Genomic DNA, 10,270 nt, shown 5'->3' with positions numbered 1-10,270 from the left:
TCTGTTTTGAGGAAAAGTCGAACCCGGTGTTTCCTCTATTTTTAGTCGCTGTGGATACTGATGGTGTAATGCACATTGTCACAGCTTCAGAGGCGAAACTGAGCGTCCGCCGGCTGCGGGAACAGGCAGCGCAATGAGTTTAAAACAATTATTATTCGACCCCCTTTTATATGTTCTCCCACCTATAGGAACATAATATGTGTCAGGTGCCCCTTCCCCCGCCCGACCCTCCCCACGGCAGCGGCCCGGGCTGAAGACGAGCAGCCGCAGGCTCGGCGGTGCCTGGTATTGCCGGTGGAATGAAGCGGCGATGCTCCCCGCCCGCCAGAGAAATAACAGCCCGGAGAGGAGAGGAGGGCTTCGGGCAGGATCACCCAGGAGTTGCGGTGCTCTCTCGCTAGTGGGATGGGCAGACTAGGGGAACCCTGCTCAGTGACAGTCGGCTCGGGGGCTCCGGACCAGGTTCCATCTCTCCCTGTCTGATGGACTGACCACCCGTGACACCCGTTAAATGACATGAAGGATGGTTTGGCCATAGCGACTTCGCCTCAACACTATCTTGTAAGTGAAGTCAAGTCGAGTTTCTTGTCATATGTACGAATTTTCATACTGTACGGTGAAAATCTTGCTTGCAGCATCACAGACAACACATAAAATATAAATTCTACATAAATTAACAGACCCTATAACTGGGACAGTGAAAAGAAAAAGATAGCAAAGAAACAAGACGTCAGTACAAACATACTAAACTAGGAAACGAGTCCATAGTATTCATTTGTCGAGGTAGGATTAGGGTTGTGACGGTGATGATAGATGAGCCTCTGAGGCAGAGGCTCATAGATGCTTTCAATGATGTGGAGGGCTGTGCCCATAATGGACCGGGCTGAGTCCACCATTCTCTGCAGCCTCTTGTGTTCTTGTGCATTGGAATTATAGGGTCAGGCCATAATGCAACCAGTCAGGATACTTTCCACAGTGCATCTGTGGAAGTTAGATTGTTCAGTGGCATGCAGAATCTTTTCAAACTTCTAAGAAAGTAGAGACATTATGTGTCTTCTTTGTGATTGCTATTAAATTGTTGCTAGCTGTGTCACCTTGCAGACAGCTATTGAATGACTGTACTTGCATGAAAATTTTGGGGAGAGCATTCTCTGTTTGACTCACTACATTCTCAGGAATTTGTAAAAGTATTTGAGTCCCCGACAGTTAGTTCTGGAGTTGCCCAGTCGAGCCTCCAGATGTCAGCAGATAGTCCCTTTGAATACTGTTCAACTCCGATAATCCATTGTATATAAATCCCAATGATTCAGCATTGGACTAATTAGGCCTCATTCCACATCCCCTTTAAACTTACATGGTTGACATGAACATTTATTATACTACCATGTAACATCTAAAACCATGGCAAATAGATGTGTGTTGATGCATTAAAGGGAGTAATATCTAATAATCCAATAAATCTGGAAATCAAAGTAATTGCAAATGCTGGAAATAAAAACAGAAAACGCTGCAAATATTCCACAGATCAGGCTGTATCTGTGGGAAAGAGAAACCAAGAACAGTTCAGGTTGGAAACCTTTGATTGGAACTGAAATTGGAGACAAAAAAATGATCATTAAGTTGCAGGGAAGGTGGGGCGGGAGGATGTTTCTAATAGGATTAAGTGGGGGTAACCAAGGGGAGAAGCTTTAAAGAAGATCATCTGTTGAATAGGAGCACTTGGATAGTTGGAACATAGACAGAAGAACATGGACAAAAGAATGTGGGAATTGCAAAGCGCAGAGCAGAATCTGTCCCTGGCAGGTCAGGCTGAGCGTGTCTCGTGCTCCCAGAGAGAAAAAAAACCCCATGTGGAACAAAATCAGGAAAGTTTACTTTAGTTTAGAGATACAAAAAGTCTGCCAGTCCAGCATCAGCAAAGCCCTGGGGGTGCAGGATTCTCTTCCGACCTCCAATATACAGGCAGTAAAGGTAACGGTGGGTGTTGATGGATGCTGAGATCATTGGGTGCACCTCAGAGAAGAGAGAACTGTGAGATATGCTGAAATGAAGAGTATGCAAAGTGCTGGGTCATGATAAATGGAGCTAACTGTTCTGGTGTCTGGGCTCTAAAACCTTAACCCAATGTGGAGCCCGTCCTATTAATTGGTATACCACTATACTCTGCACTATTTATTTTCTCTTTTGCACTACCTTAATGTATTCATGTAGGTATTGTCTGCATACCAAATTACAGTGAAATACTTCACATACTTTCTAGGTAACAAAAAATAGTGCAGAATAGTGTGTTATAGGCAAAGAAAGTGCAGATAAAACAAGCACAAGAGCCGCAACAAGGTGGTTTGGAAGATGGAGAATATATCCTTATGGCCAACAAAACACACAAGATACAAAAACTTGAAAGCACATACCACCCAATTCAAAAACAACTTTTTTGCTGATATCAGAACTCTCATATGCTGATGATGAATCCTGATCTTCCGATCTATCTCATTGCAGCTCTTGCACTTTAAAAAGATCTGCATTTTCTCTGTAGTTGTACACTATAATTGCAACTCTGTTTATTTACTCTTTTGCACTACCTTGATGTAATCATGTATGACACAACGTGCAGGAGTAATTCAGCGGGGCAGGCCGCATCTCTGGTGAACGTGGATAAATGTTGTTTCAGGCTGGACCCTCCTTCAGACAGCGAAAGCTGGAAGAGGGTTTGCGGTGGGACAAAGCCTGGCAAGTGATAGGAAATACAGGTGAGGGGTGTTTTTGATTGTCGGATGGATAGACCAAAGCCATAGAAGGGAAGAAGACAAAAGGTTGTGAGAAGAGGTGCAAAATGTGAAGCTAGAGGAAGGAATATAGGGGAAAGTGTGCCTCCAGTTTGTGTCTGATCTCATTCTGGCAGTGGAGGAGGTCCAGGTCAGTATGGGAATGGGAAGGGGAACTAAAATGGTTAGCAGCAAGGAGATCCTGCAGGTCTTGGTGGACCGAGTGCAAGTGTTCAGCGAAACAGTTGCCTAATCTACGCTTGGTCTCATTGATGTAAAGGAGGCCAATTCGGGAGTATCTATCCATGTTCTCAAGAGATGCTGCCTGACCTGCCGAGTTCCTCCAGCATTTTTTTTTGTAAACCAGAATGAACAGTTCCTTCTATCTACTCGTGTAAGGTGTGATTTGCTTGGATAGCATGCAAAACAAAGTTTTTTTTTTAAACTGTAAGTTGCTACACGTGACAATAATAAACCAAAACTGAGATGAAGGAAACCTTTTTCAGCCAGAGAGTTGTGAATCTGTAATTCTCGTCCACAGAAAACAGTGGAGGTCAATTCATTGGATGTATTCAAGAGAGAGTTAGATATAGCTCTTAGGGCTAACAGAATCAAGGGATATAGGGAGAAAGCAGGAACAGGGTACTGATTCTGGATGATCAGCCATGATCACATGGTGCTGGCTTGAAGAGCCGAATGGCCTACTCCTGCACTTATTTTCAATGTTTCTATGTCAACACTAAGATGGCAATGCGCTTCTAGGCATTCTTTGTTCACTGCATCCCTTCTATTGCAGGGCTGTTGATGAGAGAAAAGGGGGCTTTTGTCATTTGAAGATGGCATGTGAACGAGAAATTTACCCAGAAAAAGCACCAGGAGATGTTTTCCTCAGAACTTTCTCTCCGTCGCCTCTTGTAACTTGGAGCAAAGGTCCCCCTCCTACTGACATGATTCCTGCTGAACAAGGTAAGTTGTGAGAAAGAACTGCAGATGCTGGATAAAATCAAAGGTAGACACAAGATGCTGGAGCAACTCAGTGGGTGAGGTAGCATCTATGGAGAGAAGGAATGTTTCGGGTTGAGACTGAAGAAGGGTCTCGACCCAAAACATCACCCATTCCTTCTCTCCATATGCTGCCTCACCCACTGAGTTGCTCCAACAAGGTAAGGTCACGGTGGCGCAGCAGTAGAGTTGCTGCCTTACAGCAAAAATGCAGCGCTGGAGACTACGGGCGCTGTCTGTATGGAGTTTGTACGTTCACCCCGTGACTTGCGTGGGTTTTCTCCAAGATCTTTGGTTTCCTCCCACATTCCAAAGACATACAGGTTTTTAGGTTAATTGGCTTGATATATGTAAAAAGTGTCCAGTGTAAAAATTGTCCAAATTCCAGTATAGGTACAAGGTCACCGATTGCCGGAGTGCTGTGCTTGTTATCTCCACTCGAGGGCAGCAGAACCAGACCTGTGAACATGTTAAATATTGAAGATAGACACAAAGCGCGGTATAAAGGAGAGGTGATGTTTCAGGTCAGGAAATCAACAGCCTGTTTTATGGATTGAAAGATATTGCAGGCCATTTGGCCCACCAAGTCCACGCCGGCCACTGATTACCGTTTCACATTAGTTTTATGTTATGGGCCTGTCCCACTTAGACCTCCTGGCGACCCACCTACGGCTCGAGAATTCCCGCTACTCTCCATGGTGACTTCATTCTAGTCGCCGCAAATTTTCAAACATATTGAAAAATTCACGGTGACCATAATGAGGCCACGACTAATTCCCAGAATACGGGAACTCCTCACGACCATGAAGGCGACTCCCCGGCAACCACCCGCGAACATATGGCGACCATGTGGCGACTGCATAGTTTCCTGCAGTCGCCTAAAAAAATGCCTAAGTGGGACAGGCTATTTCTTCCTTTTGCATCCACTCCCTCCTCACATTGTGGACAATTTACAGAGGCCAATTAGCTCTCAAACCCTCACGCCTTTAGGATGTCGGAGGAATCCGGATGAAATATTTTTACACAGAGAGTGGTGAATCTGTGGAATTCTCTGCCACAGAAGGTAGTTGAGGCCAATTCATTGGCTATATTTAAGAGGGAGTTAGATGTGGCCCTTGTGGCTAAAGGGATCAGGGGGTATGGAGAGAAGGCAGGTACAGGATACTGAGTTGGATGATCAGCCATGATCATATCGAATGGCGATGCAGGCTCGAAGGGCCGAATGGCCTACTCCTGCACCTATTTTCTATGTTTCTATGTTTCTATGAAATCCATACGTTCACCGAGAGCACATGCACATGTTGGTCACACCCAAGGTCAGGATCAAACGTGGGTCTCTGGTGCTGTGAAGCAGCTACTCTACCAGCTGCACCACTGTTCCACCTTGTTATCTTGTTCTTCTCCCATTTGGAAGTTGTGGTCACCCTACCATAAAAGGAAAGTTCACCTTGCAGAACATTAGTCAGTCGATGAAACCTTCCCCTATCAGTTTAGAACCCTCCACTCAAATTACATGAGATTAGTTTAAGCAAAGTCCTCTCTAACATGTGTCTTCCCACACCACGCGTGATATTAACCTCAGTTCTTTGACAGCATCACTGCTTTGCCAATGTGTGAGCTAATTGATTAACCCACATTTCCTGCTGACCAAACTATTGTCTAATCATCTGCACAAAACTTCTGCTTGGCTACAAAGATATAAGCTGAGCTGAACCCAAGCCCATGGGTCCCATCCAGGCAGCATTTTGGTCAACCTCTTTAACCTGAAGTGTGATTCTGTCAAAACATCACCTAGCCATTGCCTCCAGATGCTGTCTGACCATTGAGTTACTCTAGTGCCTTCTTTTTTGTTTCTGGTGAACCTCTTGTGTGCTATTTCCAAACTCTTCACATCCTTCCTGTAATGGGGTGATCAGAAAACTCCAAATGCAGCTTAACCAAAGTCCTGTAAAGATGCATCATGACTTTCTCAATAATGCCTCAACTGATAAGACAAGTATACCATACTTGTATATCTCCACCACTCTATCTACTTGTGTTGTTCCTCTCAGAGAGCTATGAACTTGGACCTCAAGATCCCTCTATATATCAATGCAGTTAGGTTTTCTGCCATGGACTGTATACTTTCCCAACGTACAACACTCGCACTTGTCCAGATTAAACTCCATCTGCCATTTCTCTGCCCATATGTTCTCTGCCCATATTTGACAGTCTTCATCAATGTCTGCAACCCCGCCGATTTTTTTGTTGTTGTATTGTCTGCAAACTTGTTAATCTATCAATCTACAATTTTGTCCAAGTCATTTATAAACATCACGAACAAGTGACGTGTTTTTGCCCTGGGGGAAATTTTACAGGCGGGGCGTTGTTCCTATATAAAATGTGCCACAGAAAGAAGAAGAATAGGGGATTTTCCAGGTGATTTGGCACTTACCGTCAGAGCAATGTCGCAACAAAGGGCAGCCAATAATTATCCTGCAATTGGCCTCTTCACAAAGGGAAGCCAATTATTTCCACATCTTAGCACAGAACTCTTTATAGGGAATTCACAAAGAAGGGATATTGCTCCAGGAACTCTGGTCTGTAGATTTGTTTTGATATGGGAGAACTGAAGGGGTTACTGCAAAAGGAAGTTGTGCAAAACGGAAAGATTATCCATGATCTCATTGTATTGGTATTGCTTTGTTATTGTCACAGTGGTCACAGTAAAAAAACATTGTTGTTGTGCTTTGACCAGATCTTACTGTAGCAGCACAATGACTATACATGAGTACAATCAAACTGTTACACAAGTATACCAGGTTGTGCAAAGAGATAATATCAAAATGCAATATATAGTGTTACAAAACTATTTCATTACAGTTACATAGAAAGTGCAGTTTAAAAGAAGTGAGGACAGCAGTGAGATAGACTAGGAGATTAGGACAGTACCCTTAGTTTATAGGAGGGCCGTTCAGTGGTCTAATAACAATGGGGATGTAGCTGTTCCTGAATCTAGCTACATGCTTTCAGGCTTTTGCATCATCTGCCCGACAGGAGAGTGGAGAAGAGGGAATGATTGGGGTGTAAATAATCCTTGATTATGTTGGCTGTTCTCCCAACGCAATACGAAGTGTAGATGAGGTCAGAGGAGAGGGAAGAGAGAGGTTGGTTTGTATCATGGACTAGGCTACATCCACAACCCTGCAATTTATTTCAGTTTTGGGCAGATTTGTTGCCAAACCAAGTTGTGATGCATCCTAATAAGATGCTTTCTATACATCTGTAGCAGTTAGTATGAGTAGTTGTAGTAGTACATGCCAAATGTCCTTAGTCTTCTGAGACTTCCGACATTTCATGCCAAATGTCCAAGTCTTAAACAATTTGTTCAGAGCTGATGCTTTAGATGTCAAGGAAAGCCTTTGAAACCACTTCCTGGCTTGAAGTCATGCAGGACTCTTTCTGACAGTTTTTGGTGCAGTAGGCTTGGAAGGTGACATCATAGTCGGTATAATCCTTTAGTGTTGGTTTCTTCTACATTTCCTCTTCTTCAGTTCCTGTCCTGTCTTCATTATAAGGCATTCAGTCTTTCAATCTGAAGAGGGGTCCCGACCAGATAGTCATCCATCTTTTTTCCCCAGAGATAATGTCTGACCTACTGAGTTACTCCAGCACATTGCGTCAATCTTCATTATAAGGCAATGGCAGTGTATCCGTCAATGCATCCTCCTTAGTTGCAGAGTGGAGAAATTTATTTTTAATCGGTTAGTTCAGAGCTGATGCTTTAGATGTTGAGGAAAGACTTTGAAACCACTTCCTGGCTTCACGTCATGCAGGGCCCTGGCACTTGTTTTCTGACAGTTTTTGGTGCAGTAGACTTATACATTAGACAGCAGAATGTCATAGACTTGTAGAATATTACTGTGTGGAAACAGGCCCCTCAGCCCAACTTGCCCACACTGGCCAACATGTCCCATCTACACTAGTCCCACCTGCCTGCATTTGGCCCATCTATCTATACTATTACTACCCATCTTGTCCTCTTCTGGTCTGTGTTGTTTTTAAATTTGTGAAAAAACGGTACCCTATATCGCTGGGATTTTTCGCCACCTTTCTCACCGTTCTCCTCTGCTCCAAGCGCACCAGGTTTTGTACCGATTGGTGAAATATTACAAAAGTTATTGGTCTGTTATTCGCTGGGATGGCGACGCCCCTTCCGGCACCCGCTGTCAATCATCGGCCCCGAGAATAAAGCTGAAGGAGCGGAGTGTGGGCTGTGTTCGCGGGCCGGGGCTGGTTGTGTTTGCGGGCGGGGGCTGGCTGTGTTCGTGGGCGGGGGCTGGCTGTATTGTTTTGTCCTGGTCTCCACCATTCTCTCTCCTGAAACTTCCCCCCTTATTGTCAGGGTCATCCTCACCCAGTAGCCAATCCCACTGGAATGGAGCAGGTACTTGGAAACATTGTTACTGATATAGCATCTGTGGAGGGAGAAGCGGAGTAAACCTTTCAGGTTGATGAACATTGAACAGAACAAGAGAAAGTTAAAGACATAAAATTGCTTAAAATTGCAGAGGAAGGGGAGGAGGTGGGGAGAACAGTAAGATCTGTAAAAATCAAAAGCAAAGCTGTAGATGCTGGAATCTGAAACAAATGGGGAAAACTAGAACAAAGGAGAAAACAGACCTTTCTTCAACCAGTGTTAACTGTTTCTCTTTCTACGGATATTGCCTGATCTGTTTTTTCCAGCATTTTCTGCTTTTTGTTCAGATTTCCAACGTTAGTTTAGTTTTAAATCTGGCTGGAAATCAGCTGGAAATTTGAAACAAACTGCTGTGGGAAAAAATCAGATCAGCTCACATCCGTGGAAAGAGAAACAGTTAACATTGCAGATTGAAGAAAGCTCCGTGTTGGGTGATGAGCAAGTAAGATCATTGACATAAGTGGTGGTGAGTGTTAGTCACACCTTCGTTTTCTCTTTCAGGCAGATCCACCACTGCTTGTCTCACTACATCATCCCCCCTTCACCGTACTACAGAGGAGCAATGTAAATGTGGAAAAGATGGCATGTCTGCTTTTCTCTCCAGCCCAGCCAATCTCCAACTTTTCCCAGTGCTGATGAAAGGTTATCCCCTCTCTAACAGCTTTGGATACCGTTGCGGAGGGGGATACCCTCTCAAGAAAAGCAACAGCACCAGCCAGTATCAGTGGCACCACAGCTGCCTCTGTTGTGCAGCAGGGAGGGTCAAAGTGTAAGGCAGCGGTGGTGATCGGAACTATATAATTAGGGCCACAGATGGGTGTTTCCATGGCAATAACTGGACGTCAAGATGATGTGTTGCCTCCCTGGTGCCAGGGTCAAAGATGTCTCTGGCATTGTGAAAGGGGAGGCTGAACAGCCTGATGTCATGGTCCACACTGGCATCAACGCCATAGGCAGAAAAAGAGGCAAGATCCACCTATAAAGAATGTTTTGGAAGTAGATAGAAAGTTACAAAGTAGAGCCTCTGACATTTTAAATTTCAGGATTACAGCCTGTGCCACATGCAAGTGATTTTTAGAAATAGGATGAGAGTGCCGTACAATCCACGGCTAAAGAACTGGCGTGGGAAGGAGGGTTTCATTTAGCTGGATCATTGGGCTCCTTTCCAGAGCAGGTGGTACCTGTTCAAAAAGGCCAAAAGGCCAAAGGGGATAATCCTTGAAGTTATAGGCTACTGAGTCGTATATCAAGGGTAGGATCAAGTGGATAGAGTAGATGTGCAGTATGTTTGCCTTCATCGATGGGGCATGGGATATAATGGTTGAGAAGTCATGTGCAGCTGCAGAAAACTATGTTTACGCCACCTTTAAGGTTTTGTGTGATCGCCCTACTACAGGACCAATGTGGAGGCTTTGGAGAGATTGCAGAAGAGATTTATTAGGATGTTACCTGGATTGGAATGTATTAGCAGTAAGGAAAGCTTGGACAAACATGTTTTCATTCCAATGTCAGAGGCTGAGGGGCGTCCTGAATGAAGTGTATAAAATTATGAGAGGCATATGTAAAATAGATGGTCTTTTTTTCCCAGGGTAGAAATATCAAATGCTGCAAGTCATAGAGTTAAAGTGAGTGGGACAAAGTTTAAAGGAGATTTGTAAGGCAAGTCTTGTTATACTCAGAATGGTTTGTGCCCAGAGCATGCTGCTAGGGAAGGCAATGGGAGCAGATACAACAGCAATGTTTAATAGGCATTTAGCAGACACATGGACAGGCATGGAGTAGAAGGACATGGAGTACATGCAGGCAGATGGGAAACTCGAGTGGAATCATGGTCATGGCAGACATGGGGGGTGGAAGGGCCTTTTCTATGCTTTATTGTTATATATTATTTAACCTGAAACATTAACTCTGTTTCTCGTGCCACGGAAGTTGCCAGATCTGCTCAGTATTTCCAGTGCACTCTGTTTTCAGTTCAGGTTTTTACAAGTGTCTTGTGGAGAGGTGTAGAAGTTGTGAGGTTCCACAGTGATGGCAGCAGTGGTGC

General features: G+C 44.3%; 1 protein-coding gene across 1 annotated transcript in view; it reads left to right on the top strand.

Annotated features, from left to right (window-relative positions):
- Positions 1 to 3,587: 3,587 nt before the first annotated feature.
- Positions 3,588 to 10,270, top strand: part of LOC116989360 (cathepsin L1-like) — a 32,501-nt gene continuing 25,818 nt past the window's right edge. The window contains exon 1 of the mRNA XM_033046681.1: positions 3,588 to 3,731. The gene's annotated coding sequence lies outside the window, so the exon portion shown is untranslated. The remainder of the gene's footprint in view (positions 3,732 to 10,270) is intronic.

Source organism: Amblyraja radiata, chromosome 29 (assembly GCF_010909765.2).
Source record: "Amblyraja radiata isolate CabotCenter1 chromosome 29, sAmbRad1.1.pri, whole genome shotgun sequence".
Taxonomy (NCBI): domain Eukaryota; kingdom Metazoa; phylum Chordata; class Chondrichthyes; order Rajiformes; family Rajidae; genus Amblyraja; species Amblyraja radiata.
Note: the sequence above shows the minus strand (reverse complement) of the source record. Positions and strands in the feature narration are given on the sequence as shown.